Source organism: Myotis yumanensis, unplaced genomic scaffold (genome assembly GCF_028538775.1).
Source record: "Myotis yumanensis isolate MYYU_CA2020_CCGP unplaced genomic scaffold, mMyoYum1.0.hap1 SCAF_1, whole genome shotgun sequence".
Classification (NCBI taxonomy): Eukaryota; Metazoa; Chordata; class Mammalia; order Chiroptera; family Vespertilionidae; genus Myotis; species Myotis yumanensis.
Window position 1 is genome coordinate 36,658,180 of NW_027223752.1, and position 27,173 is coordinate 36,685,352.

The window sequence follows — 27,173 nt, forward strand, 5'->3', positions numbered from 1 at the left end:
CTGTCATCATTGTTTCTATCTCTCTCTCCCTCTCCCTTCCTCTCTCTAAAATCAATAAAAACATATTTAAAATATTCTGAGAAGTTAACACTGTAAAATTCTGTTTAGAATCCAAGTTATGTTATTATAGCCCCTAATCAATATTCAACATAACTAGCATCTGCAAAAGAAATGGTAATTAACTGAAACAGGGAGATTAGCCACAAAACTTGCTCTTAGTCACAATTCTCCATAACCCTTATATCCAACCCTTGATTAATGAACTGAAAACCAAACCTTAGAATAACATCCACATCCCTGGATCATAAAGCTACAGGAAAGGAGAGTGAGGAGAGTACTAACATGAATGCACATTTAACTTCTGATTTATTATAAAAGAACTTGCTCCAAAAATTAAGAGACTTACCAAATTTGTTTTTAGACAAAAGTTAATAGCATTTTCTAATAGGCAATTTCTTTTTGGAGTAAAATGTGAAGAAATGTTTTTTTTAAAAAGAGATGTAAGGTTTTGCAAATAATTCCAGTGATGTCAACATTAGCTCAAATTTAGATTGAAAAACTATTATCCCTAAAATTAGTTTTAGCAGATGCCTCAGCCTTGATAAAAATTGCTAAATTGTGTTGGGAATATACCTCTATCTACAAAATTTAAGACAGAAACAAGCTGATAAAAATCATTTAACTGTATAGTAGGAGAACTAAAAGGTTCTGGGAACTTTAACAAAGAGTCACATATAATCATCAAATCTGCATAAAGTTAAAACACATGGCAATCCAGTTTCAGGCATCCTGAGCTTATCAAAACTTTTACAACTAAATTTGGGTTATTTGGGGTGAGGGAAAGAGATCCGAAAGAGGAGTGAGGCAACTTTAAAAACCACTATTTTGACTAAATCTGCAGCTGTAAATTACAGCTGTTCTGAAGCTTTTCTTAGAACTGTCCAAATATATTTTTTAAATCATAATAACCAAAAGTGGCTTTAATAAACTTAAGAACTAGATAGAATGACTTTTTTATAGTTAAAAGCTATTTTTAGCTATATAATTAGTTAATATTATATTGTTTTTGCTCTGCAACTAATAGATCAGAATTGTCATATAAATGCAAAAAGCATTCTCAGCTTTCTTGGGTTTTGGAGTTCTTAATTTTTTAACACTAAAAATGTACATTAGAAAACACACTGCATTTCTTTGCATTGGCATTTTTGCAGAAGTTCACAGCTGTGGACGAAAGAGGCCACTTGCTAACCTCAGAAGCTCAGGGAAGGCCTACATGACAGTATTACAAACTCAAAGACCTAAAGCAGTGGTTCCCAAACTTATTTGGCCTACTGCCCCCTTTCCAGAAAAAATATTACTCAGCGCCCTCTGGAAATTAATTTTTTTAAAATTTTAATAGCAATTAAACAGAAAGATATATGTATTTATGTTTCTACCTTTTTCGTAAAATATAGTAAAGAAAGGTGTAAATTAGAAACATTGAAGTTTGAAATTATGAAACTATTTATTGAACTCAGAATAGAAAGGTAATACAAAAAAAGTTAAAACAAATGCACCTGTGGCCATCACCACCCCTGGATCGCTGCAGCGCCCACCAGGGGGCGGTAACGCCCACTTTGGGAATCACTGACCTAAAGTAACCACAAAGGATGGTCTGAAATTTAAAATTTAACTGAAAGCAGTTATGGCTGTAACCGGTTTGGCTCAGTGGATAGAGCGTCGGCCTGCGGACTGAAAGGTCCCAGGTTCGATTCCGGTCAAGGGCATGTACCTTGGTTGCGGGCACATTCCCAGTAGGGGGTGTGCAGGAGGCAGCTGATCGATGTTTCTCTCTCATCAATGTTTCTAACTCTCTATCCCTCTCCCTTCCTCTCTGTAAAAAACAAAAAAAAAAATTAATTAAAAAAAATAAAAAATAAAAATAAAAGCAGTTATGGTGGACAGTCACGTCCCAGGTAGGTATCTTCCCTGACAAGGTCAAACTTTACCTTAACTGAGCCTATTGTCTTTTTGCATCTATGATAACATACCTGTGGAATGTCAGTGTAACTCTCCCTGCACCCTCCCCCCACACACACACACACAACTCCTGGGACACAACCAAATGCACCTGGGCGCCAGGACAGAGACCATAAATTCCTTCATTGTTATCATGTCTATTGTTGACTGTTAACTATCCTATATCCACCTGAGTAAAAGAAGTATGTGTCTATCATTTTATTTTTATCCAATCCCAGAGGTTTCCCCACTTTGCTTTCTCCCACCTCCCTAATCTATCACCAATGAATTTCATGTAACCCACTTACGTCTCCTCTTTTGAATGTAATGTATAAAACAAGGTGAAAAATTGCCATTCTCCAGAGCATTATTTCAATACATTGAGATTCTGCTTCCTGGCAATTGTCAACAGTTTGGCTCAAATAAACTCACAAAAATTCTTTACAGGTTTGAATGTTTTTACGTTAACACATTTTACACTGATGTTTCTCTCTCCCTCTCCCTTCCTCTCTGAAATCAATAAAAATATATATTTTTTAAAAGTGTGTGTGCCACATCCTGCGTGGTTCAGGGTTCGGGATCTGGAGAAGGGGCCACACACAAATGGAAGAGACGAGACAAGAAATAATAATTTGGAAATATTGGGGGCCAGGCGGGAAAGCCCAATGCAAGAGAAAGGACTTCTTCTGGTGCTCAGGCCTTACCAACCTTTTATTCAATTTTGGATACACATTTAGCTCTTAGTCAGGCAGGTAATTGCGGTAACAGACAGACTATCTTAAAGGTCAGTAAATATTAGAAAGATTTACTCTGAGACTATTTGGTCAAGAAATAGCTTGAGCCCCCATTGTCTGGACTAAACAATCAGTGCATAGCTCTGGCCCTTGCCAGGAGCTCAAGGTTCACCAGGATTCCGGGATCCTTGTTTACACTTCTCTGATAGTGAAGACAATGGGTGGCTTCCCACAAAAAGTACAATACATAAAACACAGTAAGTGAAATGAAAAAAATCAACAGCAGACTAAATCAAGCAGAATAAAGGACAGCAGTACAATTCATCCAATCAAAGGAAAAAAAAAGAGTGATTATAGATTAAGGGAATTATGGGGGTACCATCAAGTTCACCAATATACACATAGTGATTCCAGAAAGAGAAGAGAAAGATAAAGAGGCAGAAAGCTTATTCCCAAAAAAATTAATGCCTGAAAGCTTCTCTAACCTGGGGGAAAAAACAAATATCCAGGAATCCTACAGAGTTTCAAATAAAGGGAATCTAAACCAAGACGTATTATAAGTAAATTTTCAAAAGTTAAAGACAAGGAGTGAATCTTAAAAGCAGCAAGAAAATACATCTATATATATATAAAACCCTAATATGTAAGTAGACTAAACGGCAGAACAACCAAACAACCGGAACAACCAAACAACTGGTTGCTATGACGTGTGCTGACCACTGGGGGAAGGGGGGGACGGGGTGAGGGGGAGGCAAGGACCATGGCAGGCTTCGGCAGCAGGTGGCAGAGCACAGAACATGGCAGGCATCAGCCACAGCGGGATGGTAGAGCAGGTGAGTGGGGGCGCCAGACCAAGGCAGGGCACCAGTCGCAGTCATCAGGGCAAGCCTCTGGTGATTACTGAAAATTCTTTGCTCCTGTGTGCCATGGTCCCGCCAGGTGCCCGCACCTTCTGCCAGCACCAGCCCCGCTCACACCCATAGCCAGCCCCGGAGTCACCGCTCACACCCGCTGCCAGTGCCCGGCGCCAGTCCCAATTGCTTGGTGCAGTCAGCAGGTGCAAGTGGCAGCTGCCAGCTCCAATCGCCCTGAGGGCTTCTCCACCTCCCCCTGCTCCAGAGGGGCAACTGGGGCAGCAGCCGCCGCTCGCACCCACTGACAGTGCCGGCCCCACTCACACCTGCTGCTGACACCGGCCCCAATCGCTCCACGCTATCAGTGGATGGGAGCAGGGCCGGCACTGTCAGCACATGGGAGCGGCGGTGGTGGGAGTGGGACTGCCAGCAGACAGGGTACGGGGGCCCCGGCAGGAGGGGCCAGGTGGGAGCACGGAGAATGGGCCAAGACCCATCCCTGTGCCCACCACAGTCCTACGGCCCACAGTTCCTTTCAAGGGGAACATATTCGTGTACTGGGCCCCTAGTGTTATTATAAAGAGGAAATAAGATTATCAACAGTTTTAATAAAATCTAAAAAATTTTTGCAGGACAAAAGATACTGACATGATATATTCAAAGTGCTGAAAGAAACAAAACTGCCAATCAAGAATACATTCTTCCGTCAAAGTTGTCCTTCAAAATTAGAGATAGTGTTTTCCAGGCCAATAAAAACTACAAAATTTCATCAACACTAGATCAGCCTTACAAGAAATGTTAAGACTTCTTCAAGCTTCAACAAAAAAATGCTAATTAGTAACACATTAAAATATAAATCTCACTGGTAAAAATAAATACATAATTACATTCAGATTAATCTAATTTGTAATAGAGTGGGTAAATCACATCAATCTAATATGAAAACTAAAAGACAAAAGTGGTAAAAATAGATATAAATTATGACATCAAAATCATAAAATGTTCAGGGACAGAATAAAAATATAGAATTGTAGCATGCATTTGAGAATAACTTGTTATTAACTTAAAATAGATTTACAAATATAAGATGTTTATATACGCCTCATAGTAACCACAAGCAGAAACCTATAATCGATACACAAAAACTGAAGAGAAAGTAATCTAAGCATACCACCACAGAAAAATCATCAAATCACAAAGGAAGGCAACAAATATCAAAATGGCCATAGTAAGTCCATAGGTATCAATAATTATATCAGATGTAGGTGGATTAAATTCTCCAATCAAAACAAAGACTGGTTGAGTAGATTAAAAATTTTTAAAAAGCAATGCCCCCTTCAGTTTAAATTTTTTCAGGATTTTTCAGATATGTTTAAATAATGGTGTGGTAATCATTCTTGATGGAAATAAAAGTCATCATTTCTGTAAAAAATTAAAAAAACAATGCTCAACTATATTCTGTCTACAAGAGATATACTTTAGCTTTAAGTACACACACAGATTGAAAATAAAAAAACATAAAAAGACATTCCATGCAAATGAATATCAAAAGAAAGCAGGGGGCCCTGGGTGATGTAGCTCAGTTAGTTGGAGCATCATTCCCATACACCTATAGGTGGTCGGTTCAATTCCTGGTCAGGGCACATGCCTAGGTTGCAGATTTGATCCCAGGTCCCTGATCAGAGCATGTACAGGAGACAACCAATCAATGTTTTTCTCTCACATCGATGTTTCTCTATCTCTTCCTTCCTCTCTCTGAAATCAATGAAAAACATATCCTCAGGTAAGGAGAAAGAAAGAACAAAAGGGAAAGAAGGAAGGAGGGAAGGAGGGAGGGAGGGAGGGAGGGAAGGAAGGAAGGAAGGAAGGAAGGAAGGAAGGAAGGGAGGAAGGGAGGAAGGGAGGAAGGGAGGAAGGGAGGAAGGGAGGGAGGGAGGGAGGGAGGGAGGGAGGAAGGGAGGAAGGGAGGAAGGAAGGAAGGGAGGAAGGAAGGAAGGAAGGGCAAGTGGGTAGCTACAGTTATATCAGACAAAATAAAGTTCAAATGTAAGACTAATAAAACAAAGTTATTATATAAAGATAAAGGGGTCAATCTAATGAGTTATACTTTGTAAATATATATCCACCCAACATAGAAGCACCTAAATATGTAAAGCAAATAATAACAGATTTCATGACAAATAAAACAACATAACAGTAATTGCAGGGGACTTCAATACCTCACTTTAACAATGGATAAATTATTCATATTCTCCTCAAGCAAATGTGGAACATTCTCCAGAATATATCATACATTAGGCCACAAGACAATTCTTTTTTAAAAAAAATATTTTTTAATTGATTCAGAGAGGAAGGGAGAGAAAGAGAGAGATAGAAACATCAATGATGGGAGAAACTGGGGATCGAGCCCACAATCCAGGCATGTGCCCTGACGGGGAATCAAACCATGACCTCCTTGTTCATGGGTCGATGCTATACCACTGAGCAACACCAGCCACGCAAAAACAATTCTTAATAAATTTAAGAAACTTGAAATCATTATTGGTGTATAAAAAAGGCATAGATTGCCCTAGCCCAGTGATGGCGAACCTATGACATGCATGTCAGAGGTGATACACGAACTCATTTTTTTGGTTGATTTTTCTTTGTTAAATGGCATTTAAATATATAAAATAAATATCAAAAATATAAGTCTTTGTTTTACTATGGTTGCAAATATCAAAAAATTTCTATATGTGACACGGCACCAGAGTTAAGTTAGGGTTTTTCAAAATGCTGACACGCCAAGCTCAAAAGGTTCACCATCACTGCCCTAGCCAGTTTGGTTCAGTGGACAGAGCATCGGACTGCAGACTGAAGGGTCCCAGGTTTGATTCCAGTCAAGGGCATATGCCCGGGTTGCAGGCTCAATCCCCAGTAGGGGGCATACAGGAGGCAGCCAATAAATGACTCTCTCTCATCATTAATGTTTCTATCTCTCTCTCCCTCTCCCTTCCTCTCTGAAATCAATAAAAATATATTTTTTAAAAGCCATAGATTTCTGGGTGTTAATTTTGTATCCTGCTACATTGCCAAATTCATTTATTAAGTCTAGTAGTTTTTTGATGGAGTCTTTAGGGTTTTCTATGTACAATATCATGTCATCTGCGAATAATGACAGTTTTACTTCTTTTCCAATTTGGATGTCTTTTATTTCTTCTTGTCTGATCACTATGGCTAGCATTTCCAGTACTATGTTGAACAGAAGTGGTGAAAGTGGGCATCCTTGTCTTGTTCCTGTTCTCACGGGAAGTGGTTTTAGTTTTTGCCCATTGAATATGATGTTGGCTATAGGTTTGTCATATATGGCTTTTATTATGTTGAGGTATGACCCCTCTATTCCCACTGTGCTGAGAGTTTTTATCAAAAAAGGGTGTTGGATTTTGTCAAACACTTTTTGTGGATCGATTGATATGATTATGTGATTTTTATCTCTCAGTTTGTTTATGTTATGTATCATGTTTATTGATTTGCAGATATTGTACTATTCCTGCATCCCTGGAATAAACCCCACTTGGTCATGGTGTATTTTCTTTCTAATGTAATGATGGATCTGATTTGCGAGGATTTGGTTGAAGATTTCAGCATCTATGTTCTCTTTCTTGGTAGTGTCTTTATCTGTTTTGGGGATTAGGGTAATGCTGGCTTCATAGAAAGAGCTTGGAAGTGTACCTTCCTCTTGAATTTTTTGGAATAGTCTGAAGAGGATAGGTTTTAGTTCTTTGAATGTTTGGTAAAACTCCCCTGTGAAGCCAGCTGGCCCAGGGCTTTTGTTTGCTGGAAGTTTTTTAATACTGCTTCAATTTCCTCCATAGTTATCGTCCTATTCAGATTTTTTTATTCTTCCTGATTGAGTTTTGGAAGGTTATATTTTTCTAAGAATATGCCCATTTCTTCTAGGTTGACCAGTTTGTTGGAATAGAGTTGTTCATAGTATTTTTTTACAATCCTTTATATTTCTGTGGGGTCTGTTGTTATTTCGCCTCTTTCATTACTGATTGTGTTTATTTGGTTCCTCTTTTTGCTTTTTGGTGAGCCTGGCTAGAGGTTCATCAATATTGTTTATCCTTTCAAAGAACCAGCTCTTGGTTTAATTGATCTTTTGTATTATTGTTGTTGTTGTTTTGTCTCTATGTCATTTATTTCCACTCTTATCTTTATTATTTCCTTTCTTCTGCTCACTCTGGGCTTTCTTTGTTGCTCTCTTTCTAATTCTTTAAGTTGTAGAATTAAATAATTTATTACCAGTTTTTCTTGTTTTTTGATGTAGGCCTGTAATGCTATGAACTTCCCTCTCAGGACTGCTTTCACTGTGTTCCATAGATTTTGGATTGTTGTGTTTTCACTGTCATTCGTTTCCAGGAAAATTTCTTCTTTGATCTATTTGGTAACCCAATCACTGTTTAATAACGTGCTATTTAGCCTCAAGTGCTTGAATTCTTTAATTGTTTTTATTGTAGTTTATTTCTAATATTATGCAAATGTGATCTGAGAAGATGCTTGATATGATTTCAATCTTCTTGAACTTGAAGAGACTTTGCCTGTGCCCCAAAATGTGATCTATCTTTGAATATGTCCCATGTGCATGTGAGAAGAATGTATATTCTGTAGCTTTGGGGTGAAATATCCTAAAGATGTCAATTAAGTCCATCTGATCTAGTGAGTCGTTTAAGATTACTCTTCCTTTGCTGATTTTTTGTCTAGAGGATTTATCCAGGGATGTCAATAGGGTATTAAAATCCTCTACTATGACTGTATTACTATTGATCTCTCCCTTGATATCTTCCAGAAGTTTTTTTATGTATTTGGGTACTTCTGCATTGGATGCATATATGTTTACCAGAGTTATATCCTCTTGTTGTATAGATCCCTTTAGCATTATGAAGTGGCCTTCCTTATCTCTTGTTATGGCCTTCACATTGAAGTCTATTTTGTCAGATATAGGTATTGCTACCCCAGCTTTTTTTTTTTTATTCATTTTCATTTGCCTGAAAGATATTTTTTCATCCCTTCACTTTCAGTCTGTGTGAGTGCCTTGTTCTGAGGTGGGTCTCTTGTAGACAGCATATATATGGGTCATATTTTCTTATCCATTCAGCCATTCTGCATCTTTAATTGGAGCATTTAGTCCATTTATGTTAAAGGTTATTGTTACTCACAGAAAGAGAAACAAAAACAAAAATTTCATTTACCATTGCACCAAAAAAATTTAAGATATCTAGGGATAAACTTAACTAAGGAGATAAAAGACTGGTACTCAGAAAACTATAGGACATTGAAAAAAGAGACAGAGGAAAACAAAAACAAATGGAATAATATACTGTGTTCATAGATTGGTAGAATCAACATCATTAAAATGTCCATACTACCGAGAGCAATCTATAGATTTAATGCAATTCCCATTAAAATACCAATAGCATGTTTCACAGACCTAGAAAAAACTCTCCAAAAATTCATATGGAATAAAAAAAAAGACCCCGATTAGCCACAGCAACCTCGAGAAAGAAGAACAACGTTGGCGGGATCACAATACCAGATATCAAGCTATATTACAAAGCCACCGTTCCCAAAACTACCTGGTACTGGCACAAGAACAGACATATAGACCAATGGAACAGAACAGAAAACCCAGAAATAGACTCAAGCCATTATGCTCAATTAATATTTGACAAAGGAGACAAGAGCATACAATGGAGTCAAGACAGTCTCTTCAATAAATAATGTTGGGAAAATTGGACAGATACATGCAAAAAACTGAAACTAGACCATCAACTTACACCATATACAGAAATAAACTCAAAATGGATAAAGGACTTAAACATAAGACAGGGAACCATAAAAATCTTAAAAGAATCCATAGGCAGCAAAATATCAGATATGTTGTAGCAATATCTTTACTGATACAGCTCCTCGAACAATGGAAACTAAGGAGGAAATAAATAAATTGGGACTATATCAAAATAAAAAGCTTCTGCACAGCAAAAGAAACCATCAACAAAACAACAAGAAAGCCCACTGCATGGGAGAACATATTTGCCAATGTTATATCCAATAAGGGCCTAATCTCCAAAATTTATAGGGAACTCATACATCTTAATAAAAGGAAGATAAACAATCCAATCATAAAATGGGCAAAGGACTTAAATAGATACTTTTTGAAAGTAGACATACAGAAGGCCAAGAGACATATGAAAACATGCTCAAAGTCACTAATCATCTGAGAGATACAAATCAAAATGACAATGAGGTACCATCTCACACCTATCACAATGGCTATCATCAACAAATTGACAAAGGACAAGTGCTGGCAAGGATGTGGAAAAAAGGAACCCTCATCCACTGCTGGTGGGAATGCAGACTGGTGCAGCCACTAAAGAAAACAGTATAGAGTTTCCTCAAAAAATTAAAAATGGAACTCCCGTTTGACCCAGTAATCCCATTTCTAGGAATATATCCCAAGAAATCAGAAACACCCAATCAGAAAGGACATATGCACCCCTATGTTCACAGCAGCACAATTTACAATAGCTAAGATTTGGAAATAGTCTAAGTACCCATCAGCAGATGAGTGGATTAAAAAACAATGGTACATATACACAATGGAATACTATGCTGCTAAAAAAAAAAAAAGAACTCTTACCATTCCTAACAGCATGGATGGACATGGAGAGCACTATGCTACGCGAAATAAGCCAGTTGGAGAAAGATAAATATCACATGATCGCACTCATTTGTGGAATATAAATAAACAACATAAACTGATGAACAAAAATAGATCCAGAGACAGAGAAGCATCAAACAGACCGTCAAACTTCAGAGGGAAGGCAGGGGAGGAGGGGGAGGGTTAGGGATCAACCAAAGGACTTATATGCATGCATATAAGCATAACCAAATGAACACTGACACTAAAAGGGTAAGGGCATGTGTAGGAGGGGTGGGGGTTGCTGGGGAGAGGTCAATGGGGTAAAAAGGAGACATATAAAGTATTACTATATGTAATACTTTAAACATTACTATATGTAATACTTTAAACAATAAAGAATTTTTTTAAAAAGTTAAAATCTTTTCAAGCATCTTTTCTGACCACAGTGGTATAAAACTAGAAATTAATTATAAGGAGAAAACCGGAAAATTCACAAATATGTGGAGATTTAAGAACATGCTTCTGAACAACCAAGGGTAAAAGAAGAAACTAAAAGAATAATCAAAAAAGGGCTTTAGACAAATGAAAATGGACATACAACATTACCAAAACTTATGAGATGCAGCAAAAACAGTTCTAAAGGGAAGTTCACAGAAATAAACACCCACAGTAAGAAAAAAAGACAGAGCTCCAATAAATAACCTAACTTTACACCTAAAGGAAATTTAAAAAGAACAAAAGAAGCCCAAAGTTAGTCGAACAAAAAATAACAATGATAATCCCCAATATAAGAGTGGAAATAAATGAAATAAAAACTAAAAAGACAAGAGAAAAGCTAAATGAAATTAAAAGCTGATTTATTGAGAAGATAAACAAAATAGACAAACTTTTAGCTAGACTTACCAAGAAAAATAGATGACTCAAACAAAATTATAAAAAAGACACTATAACTGATACTATACAAATGCAAAGGATCTTAAGAGACTACAATGAACATTATACACCAAAAAGTTGAACAACCTAGAAGAAATGGGACAAATTCCTAGAAACATATAATCTACCAAGACTAAATCATGAAAAACAGAAAATCTGAAAAGACTGATTACTAGTAAGGAGATTAAATCAGTAATCAGAAACCTCCCAACAAAGAAATTTCTAGGACCAGATGGCTTCACTGGTGAATTCTACCAAATATTTATAGACCTAACACCAATCCTTCTCAAACTCTCCCAAAAAACGTAAGAGACTGGAACACTTCCAAATTCATTTTACAAGGTCAGCATAACCTGATACTAAAACCAAATGAGGACACTGTAAGAAAACTACAGACCAATATTGTTGACAAACATAGATGCAAAAATCCTCAACCATATATTAGTAAACTGAATTCAACAATACATTAAAAGGCTCACATACCATGATTAAGTGAACTTATTCCAAGGAAAAAGATTTATAAATTTATATAATACAACACACACAAAATGAAAGATAAAAATCATATATCATCTCAACAGATACAGAAACCATTTGACAAAATTCAACATACATTCATGATAACAACAGCAAAAAAACTACCTCTCAACAAAGTGGTTATAAAGGGAATGTAACTCAACATACTAAAGGCCATATATGACAAGTTCACAGCTAACATCATACTCAACAGGGAAAAGCTAAATGCTTTTTCTCTAAGATCAGGAACAAGATAAGGATGCCCACTCTCACCACTTTTATTCAACACAGCACTGGAAGTTCTAGCTAGAGGAATTATGCTTTAAAAAGAAATAAAGGTATTCAAATCAGAAAAAGAAGCAAAACTGTCACTATTTGCAGATGACATAATATTATATACACAAAATCCTAAAGACTCCACCAAAAAACTTAGAACTAATCAACAAATTCACTAAAGTGGCATGATTCAAAATCAATATATAAAAATCAGTTGTTTACATACACTAACAACAAAATATCAGAAAAATTGGCAACTAATAAATACCTATGAGTAAATTTAACAAAGGAAGTGAAAGATCTGTACACTGAAAACTATAAGAGACTGATGAAAGAAAATAAAGACACGAATAAATGGAAAGCACAAATAAATCCATGCTCACAAATTGGACAAATATTGTTTAAATGTCCATACTACCCAAAGCCATCTACAGAGTCAATACAAACCCTCTCAAAATTCTACTGACATTTTTCAAAAAAGTAGGAAAAAAATCCTATAAAGGTTGTATGGAACCACAAAAGACCCAAAATAGCCCAAAGCTAGAGACATCTCACTTCCTGATTTCAAACTGTGATACTGACATAAAAACACACATACAGATCAATGGAACAGAATAGAGAGCTCAGAAATAAACCTATGCATATACAGTCAATTAATTTACATCACAGGAGCTAAGAATATACAAAGGGAAAGGATGGTCTCTTTAATAAGTGATGCTGAGAAAATTGGACAGCCACAGGCAAAAAAATGAAACTGGACCCCATTGTCTGACAGACAAAAATCAACTCAAAATGGATTAAAGATTTGCACATAAAACAAAAAACCATAAAACCCCTAGAAGACAACATAGGAGGTAAGCTCCTTGTCTTGACAGTGATTTTAGGGTTTACCAAAAGTAAAATCTACAGAATAGGAGAAAATATTTTTATTGTACATTATTTTTCTATTACAGTTAACATTCAATATTATTTTGCAACAACATGGATGGACCTTCAGGGAATTATACTAAATGAAATAAGACAGACCGAAAAAGACAAAAACTACATGTTATCACCTATATGTACAATCTGAAAAAAAAAATTTTTAAGTCAAATTTATAGAAACAAAAAGATAGAAAAGTGGTTGCCAGGGACTGTGCAGTGGAGGAAATAAGAAAAGGTTGGTAAAATGATACAAACTTTCTCTTAAGATAAATAAAATCTGAGGCTCTAATATAAAACATGATTACTATAGTTGATACTACATTAAATATTTAAAATTTGCTAAGAAAGAACTAAAATGTTCTCACAAAAGAAAAGATAAATAGGTAAGGTGATGGATATGTTAATTAATTAGATGGTAGGAAACCTTGCACAATGTATCCTATATAATAAAAGCCTAATATGCTATGTGTCCAACCATTTGTTCAACCATTCAACCAGTCACTCTGACGTGCACTGACCACCAGGGGGCAGACGCTCCGATCGGTAGGTTAGCTTGCTGCTAGGGTCCAGCTGATCGGGACTGGGAGAGACGGGCCAGACATACCCTGGAGCCCTCCTGTGGTCCCACCCCGGCCCCAATCGTGCAACGGTAGGGTCCCTTGGCCTGGCCTGCACCCTCTCGCAATCCAGGAACCCTCAGGGGATGTCAGAGAGCCGGTTTTGGCCCGATCCCCACAGGTCAGTCCGAGGGACTCCACCGGTGCACGAATCCATGTACTAGGCCTCTAGTATGTATATAAAGTCACTATGATGTACATATACTTTTAATATCTTACAATTTAATGTGTCAATTATTATATACTAGAGGACCGGTGCATGAAATTCACCAGGGGGCCTCAGCCCGGCCTGCACCCTCTCTAATCCAGGATCCCTCAGGGGATGTCCGACTGCCTCTTGCAATCCAGGACTGCTGACTCCTAACTGCTCACCTGCCTGCCTGCCTGATCACCCCAACCCCTCTACCTGCCTGCCTGATCGCCCTTAACTGCTACCCTACCGGCCTGATTGCCCCTTACTGCTCCCCTGCTGGCCTGATCGCCCCTAACCGCCTCTGCCTCGCCCCACACCCAGGACCCAGGATTCCCTCCCTCTGGCCGGCCGCAGACACCCAGGACCCGGGCCAGCCTCGCCCAGGCTGGTCGCAGCCGCAGGGGACCATGGGCGGGCAGCTTCGCCCAGGGCCGCAGCCACAGACACCCAGGACTGCAGGGTGAGTGGTTTGTCCCTCTCCCGGGCTGCAGGCACAGGCGCAGCCACTAGCGCCAGGGACCACAGGGTGGGCGGCTTGTCCCTCTCCCAGACCGCAGCCTGGCTGGTCCCCATTCCTCTCTCACGAGCTCATTTGTGCCTGGCTGGTCCCCATTCCTGTCTCCCCAGTGTTGAGTGATTGAGCAGTTCTGGCATGAGGACACAAGGGTATGAGAGCATGAGGGCATGACAACCATTTGCATATTAGCTCTTTATTATACAGGATAATAAAAGAGTAATATGCAAATCAACCGAACAGTGTAACTACCGGTCGCTATGACACACACTGACCACCAGGGGGCAGACGCTCAACACAGGAGCTGCCCCCTGGTGGTCAGTGCGCTCCCACAGGGGGAGCGCCGCTCAGCCACAAGCTGGGCTGACGGCTGGCAAGCGCAGCGGCCCACCTCCACAGAAGTGCTAAGGATGTCCAACTGTGGCTTAGACCCACTCCCCACAGGGAGCAGGCCTAAGCTGTCAGTCAGACATCCCCCAAGGGCTCTCGGACTGTGAAAGGGCACAGGCCAGACTGAGGGATCACCGCCCCCCCCCCCAAGTGCACAAATGTCATGCACCAGGCCTCTAGTACCTCTATAAAGCTGAGAAAGTGAAAAAAAATCACATATCTATTGAACTTTTAAAATAAATGATTTGTTAATTTAAAAAATGTCCTAAACAGCTATTTTACATTGCATGTTTTATTTCTATCTTTGGGTAGCAGGAATTTCTACAAAAACATCAAGATAGCCCTGGCTGTAGCTCAGTTGATTAGAGCATCAACCCAATACACCAAGGTTGTGGGTTCAATCCCCAGTTGGGGCACATATAAGAATCAACCAATGAATCCATAACTAAGTGGAAAACAAATCAATGTCTGTCTGTCTATCTGTCTCTCTCTCTCTCTCTCTTTCTCGAATTTAAAAAGTTTTTTCAAGAGTAAATGAAGACACTATTTTCTTGAGAAGAAATTAAAAAAAGGATAAAGAAGCCTTTCAGGGTTCCCAAGATTTAAAGATATAGAACTTAAAAAGATATTTCCCATTAAATCAAATAAAGCTAGGATAGTAACATTTGCTTCATATAAGCAAATGAAACAAGTGGAGCTGAATGAGGTTTAAGGAGCAAAGTAATATATTACAAAGAATAGATTCTCGCCAGTGACTTACCATTTAGTCATAAATAAATTTTTTCCCTAACCTTCTCTAAATCACAAAGAGGAAGCCATATTATTGAAATTTTGTGATACTTTGCAGAACAAAGAAACATAAATAACTGTCTCATAATTTATAGAAAAGTATTTAATTATACATGACAATACTAAAATATTGATTACATGACCCATTTACCTTGAGAGCCTCAAAGTGAATCAAATATATTTTCCATAGCTATGATAAGTATACACATGTAAAAATAGCAGATATATTATTCTTCATATATGCTGTTTCTATTCAAGCTAGTTTGAAAAACAACAAATTCTATTGGTGAGCTTGATTGGAAAAAAATAAGAAACTCACTTCTTTTTCTATATTCTGAAAAGTTGCAAAGAAATGCCCCAATAATCATAAATATGGTGGCCAAATATGCATATTTCCCTAATGTCTGCGTAGGTCAATGTTTTCCATGGATGTTACCTAACTGTATTTAAATTAAAAACTAAGCAAGCATTACAAGAGGAATACAGGGAGCCAGCACAAAGCAAGAGGTAAACTAGCAGATAATAAGATTTACATATGAAAGAGGACCATTTAAAGAGAGAGAAAGGGAGAGGGAGAGAGAGAGAGAGAAAAAGACATCAAAGTGAGAGGGACTCTTCAATAAATGGTGTTGGGAAAATTGGACAGATACATGCAAAAAGATGAAACTAGACCAACTCACACCATACCCAAAAATAAACTCAAAATGGATAACAGACTTAAACGTAAGACAGGAAACCATAAAAATACTAGAGGAATCCACAGGCAGCGAAATCGCAAACATAGGCCGAAGGAATTTCTTCTCTGATACTGCTCCTAGGGCAATGGAAACTAAAGAGAAAATAAACAAATGGAACTACATCAAAATAAAAAGCTTTTGCACAGCAAAGGAAACCATCAGCAAAACAACAAGAAGGCCCACTGCATGGGAGAACATATTTGCCAATGATATCACCGATAAGGGTTTAATCTCCAAAATTTACAGGGAACTCATGCAACTTAACAAAAGGAAGATAAACAATCCAATCAAAAAATGGGCAACGGACCTAAATAGACACTTTTCAAAAGAGGACATACAGAAGGCCAAAAGACATATGAAAACATGCTCAAAGTCACTAATTATACGAGAGATGCAAATCAAAACAACAATGCAGTATCATCTCACACCTGTCAGAATGGCTATCATCAACAAATCAACAAACAACAAGTGCTGGAGAGGATGTGGAGAAAAAGGAACCCTTCTGCACTGCTGATGGGAATGCAGACTGGTGCAGCCACTGTGGAGAACAGTATGGAGCTTTCTCAAAAAACTAGAAATGGAATTCCCATTTGACCCAGTGATCCCACTTCTAGGAATATATCCCAAGAAACCAGAAACACCAATCAGAAAGGATATATGCACCCCTATGTTCATAGCAGCACAATTCACCATAGCTATGATTTGGAAACAGCCTAAGTGCCAAACAGCAGATGAGTGGATTAAAAAACTGTGGTACATCTACACAATGGAATACTATGCTGCGGTAAAAAAGAAGGAACTCTCGCCTTTTGCAACAGCATGGATGGAACTGGAGAGCATTATGCTAAGTGAAATAAGTCAGTCAGAGAAAGATAAATACCACATGATCTCACTCATTTGTGGATTATAGAGAACAACATAGACTGATGAACAGGGACAGATCCAAAGACAGAGAAACAGCGATCAGACTATCAATCCCCAGAAGGAAAGTAGGGGAGGGAGGGGGTAAGGGTAAGAAATCAACCAAAGGACTTGTATGCATGCATATAAGCCAAACCAATGGACATAGACAACAGGGGGATGAGAGCATGAGTGGGGCGTCGGGGGAGGATGGGGGTTAATGGGGGGGATGAGGACACATTTGTAATACCTTAACTAATAAAGAATTTAAAAAAAAAAAAGTGAGAGGGAAACATCCATAGGCTGCCTCCTGCATGCACCCTACCAGTGATTGAGCTTGCAACCCGGGCATGTGCCCTGATCAGGAATTGAACCAGCAATCCTTTGATACACAGGACAATGCCCAACCAACTGAGCCACACTGGCCAGGGCAGGACCATTTAATTTCAGGTACTAGAAACCAGTAATGCATTTAAAAAATACAAGAGGGAGAACCAAGATGGCGGCATAGGTAAACACCAGAGACTGCTGCCGCAAACAACCACTTCAAAAATACAACTAAAAGACGGAACAGACATCACCCAGAACCACAGGAAAGCTGGCTGAGGAGAGACTCTTCAACTAGAAGGAAAGAGAACAGCAAACCGAGGCTCAGAGGCGGCGCAGTGTGGAAAATACAAAGGTACCGAGGTGAGCGCGCAAAGCGGGCTGGTGGCTGAGGGCGTGGTTGTCGTTTTCGGTCGGGAGTGAGTCTCAGACTCTGGGCTCCAGATCCGGGTGAGTCTCTAGGGACTCAGACTCAGATGAGAGAAGAGGGATTGTCTGGCATCAGTTGGAACCTGAGGGCAGCTTTCTCTCTGAGGTTTGCAGCGGCTGCTGGGGTTCTGAGAAGCAGAGCCTCTGGGGACGGACTGAGAGCAGCCATAACTGCTCCCTCCACCCGCCCTGTTGATCCCGCCCCGCCCAAGCCCTGCCCAGAGCCATTTGCCGGATCGCCTCAGGCAAAGGCTAGATTAGCACCTCCCACACAGAAGTTTTCCACACAGCTGATTCTCACAACCAGTCGGCCTGGTGGTCAAATCCCTCTAGTATTAACTAAAAAAATCAAGGCTTAACTAGAACAAGACTGCGCACAAAGACCACAAGGGGGTGCACCAAGAAAGCATAAAAAATGCGGAGACAAAAAAACATGACAGAAATGGAGGATATGGAGCTAAAAAACGCAATTTTGAGGGCTTGCAATAAACTTGTGGAGAGCCTCACGAAAACTGAGACCCTCGATGCTACGATAAAGAAACTAGAAATTAAGCATACACGGACTGAAATAAAGAATATTATACCCAATAGCAGACCAGAGGAGCGCAAGAATCAAGCCAAAGATTTAAAATTCGAAGAAGCAAAAAACACCCAACCGGAAAAGCAAAATGAAAAAAGAATCCGAAAATACGAAGATAGTGTAAGGAGCCTCTGGGACAGCTTCAAGAGCACTAATGTCAGAATTATTGGGGTGCCAGAAGATGAGAGACAGCAAGATATTGAAAACCTATTTGAAGAAATAATGGCAGAAAACTTCCCCCACCTGGTGAAAGAAATGGACTTACAGGTCCAAGAAGCGCAGAGAATCCCAAACAAAAGGAATCCAAAGAGGACCACACCAAGACACATAATTAAAATGCCAAGAGCAAAAGACAAAGAGAGAATCTTAAAAGCAGCAAGAGAAAGAGACTCAATTACCTACAAGGGAATACCCATACGACTGTCAGCTGATTTCTCAACAGAAACTTTGCAGGCCAGAAGGGAATGGCAAGAAATATTCAAAGTGATGAATACCAAGAACCTACAACCAAGATTACTTTATCCAGCAAAGCTATCATTCAGAATTGAAGGTCAGATAAAGAGCTTCACAGATAAGGAAAAGCTAAAGGAGTTCATCACCACTAAACCAGTATTATACGAAATGCTGAAAGGTATCCTTTAAGAAGAGGAAGAAGAAAAAGGTAAAGATACAAATTGTGAACAACAAACATGCATCTATCAACAAGTGAATCTAAGAATCAAGTGAATAAATAATCTGATGTACAGAATGAACTGGTGATTATAATGAATCAGGGACATAGAAAGGGAATGGACAGACTATTCTTGGGGGGGAAAGGGGAATGGGAGATGCAGGAAGAGACGAGTGAGGGCGGAGGGTGGGGCGGGAACTGGGAGGAGGGGAGTTACGGGGGGGGGGAAAAAAGAGGAACAAATGTAATCTGAACAATAAAGATTTAATTAATAAATAAATAAATAAATAAAAATAAAAATAGAAAATAAACTTTAACTGATTGTAGTTTTTTACATTTTTCAGCAGTGTGTTAGAGATTCACATTCTCCACATCCTAGAGAATAATTTGTTCGGTCAATTAAAACTTATTTAAACTTTTTTTTTGAGACATTTGTTGTGCTGCTTCACTATTTGATTGTATTTTTTCTAGGAATTTATGGTGAGCCTTTTCTCAGAAGTTTGTTTGTTGAGTCTGTATCTTTGTTAAAACATCTTATCATATGTTCTGCCTAATGTGCTATGAGTTTTGGCAATTTTCTCTAACAATAGGATTGTGGAACAACAATGATAGATGTTGGCATTTCACTCATTTTGTGCACTTTTATTTAAAAAATAAACATTTTTTGTATTGGAAAAATAAATAAATAAATAAATAAAATAAATAAAAAATACAAGAGAATAACTATCCATTCAGCCACAAGCTGAGCTCCCTGAAAAAGCACAGGAAGGCTTTGGAAGGTTGGCTGCACATACCAAAGTTTGCAAATCAGCTATCAAAAATGATCTCATGTGATTTCTACATGAATCATCACAAAAGGATAAGGCAGAATTTAAAAAGTCAATTGCAATTAAGTTGAAGATACATCATCAACTAAAATAGCTGCTGCAAAATCCTATTCAAATCTCCCTTCCAGCCATATGTCTACTTTGAAGCTTTTCATTATCTTGCATTACTATTTCCCCTACTGCAAAGTACCTACACAACAGGATCCAAAACAGTGAAAAGAAAGCAGGGAGCAAAAACTAAGAGAACTTTCCAGTGCTACAAAATACTTAATTCCTTGTTCTTTGAAGTTTTATAAAGATGTTGCCTTCTGAGATTAAGAGCCAGAAGCAGTCTAAAATCATGACCAAAATTAAGGGGTCTTTCTACTAGGGAGGGGTGAGTAGGGAGGAGGTGATTGGGAGAAGGCTGCAAGAGCCAATGATACAAAAATCTACTGTGAAGACACTAAAAACTTGAGAATTTTTACACTGGCTTTCTCATGTTCTTGCTCCCCACAGCTGCTTTTCCCCAACCTACTTGATAAAATCCAAATTGTACAACAGCTGCTAATCTACAAAATCAATTCTCTAACAGCCATCATTGACAAACTACTCCCCAAACTAGTTGAACTATGCCTAATCTCTCCTGCTAAAGCCCTATAAAAAAATTCTGCCTTCCCCAAGTTAGAACTCTCCTCCAGAGCCTTTCATGCCCAGAATTTTCTATTATAGTCTTATGCTGACAGTGCCCTGGTTAACTTTCTTTCAAACTGTGAAAAGTTCTAAGAGGTTAGCACAGCAGTAATTTGCTTCTTGATGGGCTCCAAGGTAATACTGGGCACTAGTTCTGTTTCCATATAGGCTCACTAGGGAAATAGGCAATAGAAAAGTGAAGTCTCCAGTGGTCATTTAAAAAAAGCATAAAGACAAAGATAAACATTTATTAACAGCCTACCTCTACTGCTTCATCCTTTTATATAATTTATTCTTTTTAATCCTCATTACAACCCTTGGATAAATATTCTTATGTTCATTCTTCATATGGGAAATCAGAAAGTTAGATAGTAAATTTTATATGTTATGCATATTTTATTACAATAAAAAAAGTATAGTTGCAATAATCACCAAAAACTAGAAACTCCCCCAAATGTCCATCAGCTGGTGAATGGAAAAGCTAGCTGTAGTATAGCCACATAGAAACTACCCAGTAATAAAATAAAATAAAGAATTACTAGTATGCACAACATGGATGAATCCAAATTCATTATGCTAAGTGAAAGAAGCCATATTTTAAAAGCTACATACTAAATGATTCCATTTAAATGACATATTGGAAAAGATAAAGTATAGGAACAAAAAATAACACATCAGTGGTTGCTGGGGATTGAGATGGACATAAGTGAATTTAGAAGATTATGGTGATGATTATACATTTGTCAAAACTCATACTGAACACTAAATACAAATAAATAAAAATTTTAATGTATGACTGAAATCTATACAGGAATGAAACCTTTAAAAGTCAGCTACTGTCAAAAATTTTAAGATGAGCCCTGGCCAGTGTGGCTCAGTTGGTTGAGCATCATCCCGTGCCCTGAAAGGTCGCTGGTTCGATTCCCAATCCGGGCACATACCCAGGTTGTGGGTTCCATCCCTGCTGGGGATGTGTATGAGAGGCAGCCGATTGATGTTTTTCTCTCTCTTTCACTCTCCCTTCCTCCCTCTCTAAACATCAAAAAGTATTTTTTTTATTTTTTAAGATGAGTTATTTTCAGCACCAAATACACCACACAACACCAAAAGTACAATGTACCATATTCACCCACAACTTGTTTCATCCAGCCCCTTACTTTAAAGTACAAAACTATTACTTAGTAAGTAAAACGTTTTTCATTATATGCACCGCACATCTCACATAGTAGGTAGTCAGAAAATGTTAACTAATACACAATTCAATAGGGTTTCGATCCACTTGGCCTTTCTACTTCAATGGTACATACATATGTAGCTTCAAACACAAAATTATTCATTTCTCAAAATATTAACATATACATGGCATAGGAAAGTGCTGTGCATAAAATGTACTAACCTGAATTTGTTCAATTAATCAATAAGGGCAACAGAGCATGTTGTCTTGTGTCAAGAGAGCTCTCTTAGCAAAAGCTGTGATCTAGAATAAAAGAAAAATAGACAAAATTCAGCCCTACTCAAATGTTAGCCTTATTATATATAGTTTTTTTTAATCTCTCTTTTTTCTTTCCTTATGTAGCCAATCATGACATGTAAAATGTTTATACATTCAATTTTTTTGCAAGCAGTGCTTTTCATATCTCAATAAGGAATGAATGGACTTTCATTTTGCAAATTACAGTTAAATGCAGTAACATTCAGTATCTTAATCTGTTTCATAGTTCACTTTAAAATAAGTCGACACCTATAAAACTTGCTTTGTGAACATGAAATTCTTTCATTTTGTCTACTTTTTAAAATATAGAGCAATCTGAAAGGTCTCTCCTTTCAAATTAATGTTAAAATTTTTCTACATCCCCACACTCAGATTAGCTGTGCACCCTAATTTCTGACTATCTTCTACACAAACTTCCATTCAAGTCAATTTAATTTGCTTGCTTTCCACAGAACAACTTTATCATTCTCAGCTGTCACCCTGTAACACACCATTCCTTCTTTTTAGAACAGAGACTTTTTCTCCCTTATCCTCTTTGTCAATCAATGCACATCAGTCAACTTTCTCAAAATCCAGCCCCTCCCTTCCTTCCTGAGCTGATATAATCATTCTGTGTACTCCATTAATCCTTGCTGGAATATTTTGCTACATTATATATGTATAATCTCACTTGATTAGTGGACCTATCTCCTATTTTTTGTCTTGCTACCTCTCCATAGTCTAAGTATAATACCCATCAAGAAATTTTATCTAGGCCTCTCATATTTATTATGGCCTAGCCAAATACTATTATTAAACTGAAGCATTTGTAACTAAGATAAATTTTTCTCACAAACCATTTTCAGTGTTCAAGGCCAGGAATATTATTTTTTAATTGTGCTTAGCTTGTTAACCTGAAAATGGACTATAAACATATTACACTAGTTAAATTATTACATTTATACCATCATAAAAGAAGAGTTATCAAATTAATTTACATTTTAAGGTTTCTACTTCACTTTCATTTGAAATAACCTTGTAGCTCAGTATTGGCCATTGATAAGCTATATTTGAATTTCAGAAGTATACAATTTAAAACTTTTCTATTTTGCCCTGGCTGGTGTGGCTCGGTTGGCTGAGCTTTGTCTCCTGCACCGTGAGGTGGCAGATTCAATTCCAGGGTCAGAGCATATCCTGGGTTGTGAGCTCAATCACAAGTAGGGGGCATGTACGAGGCAGCCAATGGATGTCATCGATGTTTCCCTCTCTCCCTCTTCCTTCCTCTCACTCTCTCTAAAATCAATAAAAACGTATTTTTCTAAAATGTTTATTATTTCATAATAGGAAATAAAAATTTAAGCAACAACCCCATAAAGTAAGACTTCCTGCCAAAGCAAACATTACTATATAAAATAATTTGAAAAATAAATAGCACATTATTTTATTCACTAGAGGCCCGGTGCACAAAAATTTGTGCACTCGGGGGAGGGGGGTCCCCCAGCCCGGCCTGTGCCCTCTCGCAGTCTGGGACCCCTCGGGAGATAACGACCTGCTGGCTTAGACCTGCTTCCGGGTGGCAGAGGGCAGGCCCAATACCTAGGCGCAGCCCCTGGTCAGGCTCAGAGCAGGGCCGATTGGGGAGTTGGGGCACCGCCCCGTCATGCACAGAACAGGACGGATCGGGAGGTTGCCATGCCACCCTCAGTCACGCTCAGGGTAGGGCCGATTGGGGGGTTGGGGCACTGCCCCCTGTCACACTCAAGGCAGGGTCGATGGGGAGGTTGCGGTGCCACCCCCTGTCACGCACAGAGCAGGGCCGATCAGGGGGTTGGGGTGCTGACCCCTGTCACGCACAGAGCAGGGCCCATCAGGGGTGTTGGGGCTCCATACCCTGTCACACACAGAGCAGGGCCGATCAGGGGGTTGAGGAGCTCCCCCCTGTCACTCACAGAGTAGGGCCGATAGGGGAGTTGGGGCACCGCCCCCTGTCACACATAGAGCAGGACGGATCAGGGGGTTGGGGCGCTGCACCCTGTCACACTCAGGGCAGGGCCAATGGGGAGGTTATGGCTCTACCCTGTCACACACAGAGCAAGGCCCGTGGAGGGGGGTTGGGGCGCCACCCTCTATCACCCACAGAGCAGGGCCGATCAGGGGGTTGGTGCGCTGCACCCTGTCAAACACAGAGGCGCAGGGCAATCAGGGGATTGGGGAGCTCCCCCCTATCAGGCACAGAGCAGGGCGGATAGGGAGGTTGTGGCCCCGCCCCCTGTCACACACAGAGCCACAGGGCGATCAGGGGGTTTGGGCGCTGCCCCCTGTCACACTGATCTCGGTGCCGGGAGCCTCACTGCTCCGCTGATCCCGGTGCTGGGAGGCATATTACCCTTTTACTATATAGGATAGAGGCCTGGTGCATGGGTGGGGGCCGGCTGGTTTGCCCTGAAGGGTGTCCTGGATCAGGGTGGAGGTCCCCACTGGGGTGCCTGGCCCGTCTGGGTGAGGGGCTGAGGGCTGTTTTCCGGAAGCGAGTGACTGAAGCTTTCCACCGCTCCTTGTTTTCTTTTTTTTTTTTTTTTTTAATTCTGGGCCAGCTTTAGCTCTGAGGCCTCGCAGCTGAAAACATCGATACAATGTTGCTAAAGCCCGGCTGAATGAAAGCCAGTTTCTGGGGTTTTGTTTATTTTCTTATTTGCAACATAGTACATAGTTGCTTAGAGTTGTAGCTCAGAGGCCAGAAAGTGAGGCGGGGAATGTTGGAGTCTGTAGTCACTGGAGCAAGCAAGCCTCATGTTCGCTTCCAGCTGCCTGGCTGCCGGCCGCCATCTTGGCTGACAGTTAATTTGCATATACTCACTGATTAGCCAATGAAAAGGGTAGCGGTCGTACGCCAATTACCATGTTTCTCTTTTATTAGTGTAGATTGTTTTTACTTCCACTGATATATAGGACTTAATAAATGTTTTTATATGCACTGTAAAAATGGGAAAAAATAAAACAAGCCATCCTCAATTAATATAGCCAAAGAGATATTAAAATATATTATCATACCTATTTACTATGAGCCTTTTAAAACATAATTCTATGCTGTAACTCAGTAAAATGATAACTATTATGCATGTCAAATTGGTAAAGAACTAACTGCAAGGAATTAAGGATCTAATGGTATGCCTTAACTAAGCACTTTACATGGGCTACTATTAAATCATTTAAAATCTCATAACCATCCTGTAATTATCATCTCCATGTTACAGTTGAGGAAACAAATTCAGTTAATAAATGGTGGAGTTGGAATTTGAACTCAGATCTGACTCCAAAACCCTAGTTTTTTCCAATCTACCAAGTTACCATCTAGATTAAAAGTTAATTTTCAATCATTCATTAATAAAATATCAATAATAGTACCATTCAGTCCCAATTACACAAAAAATGTAAATTATCTGCAGTACATAGCCTAACCTGAATCTCAGATATATAATCCCTGATGGCTACAAGCTAGTAAATGTGCTGAATATTTCATGCTTGGCATCTGACAAGCAATGAGGATCTCATATGTAAAAATAGGCAGGCCGCCATGAATGAACAGGTGATTCCAAAACCTATTCAGAATTCAGAATGCACTTTCCTTTTATACAAAAGCAATGCTAAAATTGGTAATTCTGTTCCCAGACCAGCCCACATTTAAATAGTAATTCATCAACTATATCTAGCTTCCATTTATAAATACAGGAAAGTGTGTGTGTGTGCGTGTGTGTGTGCGTGTGTGTGCGCGCACGCGCGCCCATGTGTGGGGGTGGAGGAAGGTAGTAATATTCTGAGTTCCAAACTGAGATCTCAAAAATATATTTGACTCCTTGTTTGTCAGTGAGAGCAGAGATGTCCCTGACACCCATGGTAGCATTGCAGCCTTGCAGAGAGGCAGGTTTTCAGCAAACGTAAGATTAATTAACAGTATTTGTTGGGAAATCTGATCACATAAGAGAAAGCATTCCTCTACATAGGAATCACTCACTCCCTCCGCAAATTCTATTCTATAGAGCCCTTAAATCAAAGGCTACTCGATAACAAAATAGCAGGTGAGGAGAGTATTCTATGAAAGTATACTAAGTCATAAATAAAAGAAAAAATTTTAGAATATCACTACTTTGCAACCCCCAATGAATTATTGGTTCTAGGCATTAAATATCGATAATTCTTAATATCACACACACACACACACACACACACACACACACACCACCTCAATGCAGATATCAAGTGTCTCCACGCAATACAATCTACATATGGTCCTGACAAAGAAATCACACTTGATTCTGATCAAGCCTCTGGATCCTCAGGAAAATCTGCAGGACACACAGAGAATAGAGTGACACACTGAATTACACCATTAGTATGCAATCAGCAGAATCCAAATTGTAGGAAGCTCTACAAGTCAAATAGTCCAGGGCTCAATAGCTAAACTATAGGGAAAAGAACGAGATGAGAAGGGGGGACTTACAGATTAAAAGGCAGTTATGATTGGGATGAGTACATGGAAAGCTGTTGGGCCAGCTGGCAAAGTTCTGCTTCTTGACCTAGATGGTAGTTATAATTGTATTCACTTTATAATACATTAAATACATTTGTCTTGTGTGGTTTTCTAAATATGTACTTTATTTTACAATAAAATGTATTATTTTTTAAAAGAGAGAGAGAGAGAATTCTGAGTCTAACAGAAATAGTTGAAATTCCAGCTCTATCGCATTCTTGTGTGATCCCAGGCAAGACATCTAATACCTCTATGCTTCAGCTTTCTCATGTGTAAGATAGGGAAAATAATATCTAACCATAATTATGAGCAAAGTATAGTTAAAAATGTTTAGCAAGGTGACCTCTGGACAATATTATTTCAATAAATGACAATTATTATCTATTCAAAAATGTGAAGTTGTACAGGGTGATCACTCAAATTCTTTGTACAAAGTGATTACAGTACTAATTCTTTTAATGTAAAAGATTTTTGGCATTATCAGTCACTCTGCATGTAAATCCTAAAAGTTAAAAAAGATCTAACAGGAAAAACATCAGAAAGTACTAACATAATATTATTTAGACAATAGTCAGACCAAATCCTTAAAAAGCAGACACATATATACGTCTT

At 38.9% G+C, this 27,173-nt stretch overlaps 1 protein-coding gene across 6 annotated transcripts in view; it reads right to left on the reverse strand.

Moving 5' to 3' along the window:
* Positions 1-27,173, reverse strand: part of FUT8 (fucosyltransferase 8) — a 226,598-nt gene that overhangs the window by 167,338 nt on the left and 32,087 nt on the right. For 4 of the 6 annotated variants that reach the window (XM_070418252.1, XM_070418213.1, XM_070418232.1 and 1 more), the window contains exon 2: positions 21,959-22,039. The exons of 1 other annotated variant lie outside the window; for it this stretch is intronic. The gene's annotated coding sequence lies outside the window, so the exon portion shown is untranslated. Of the gene's footprint in view, positions 1-21,958; positions 22,040-26,531; positions 26,590-27,173 lie in introns of those variants that run through there. One more of the 6 variants, XM_070418223.1, reaches the window with a different exon arrangement.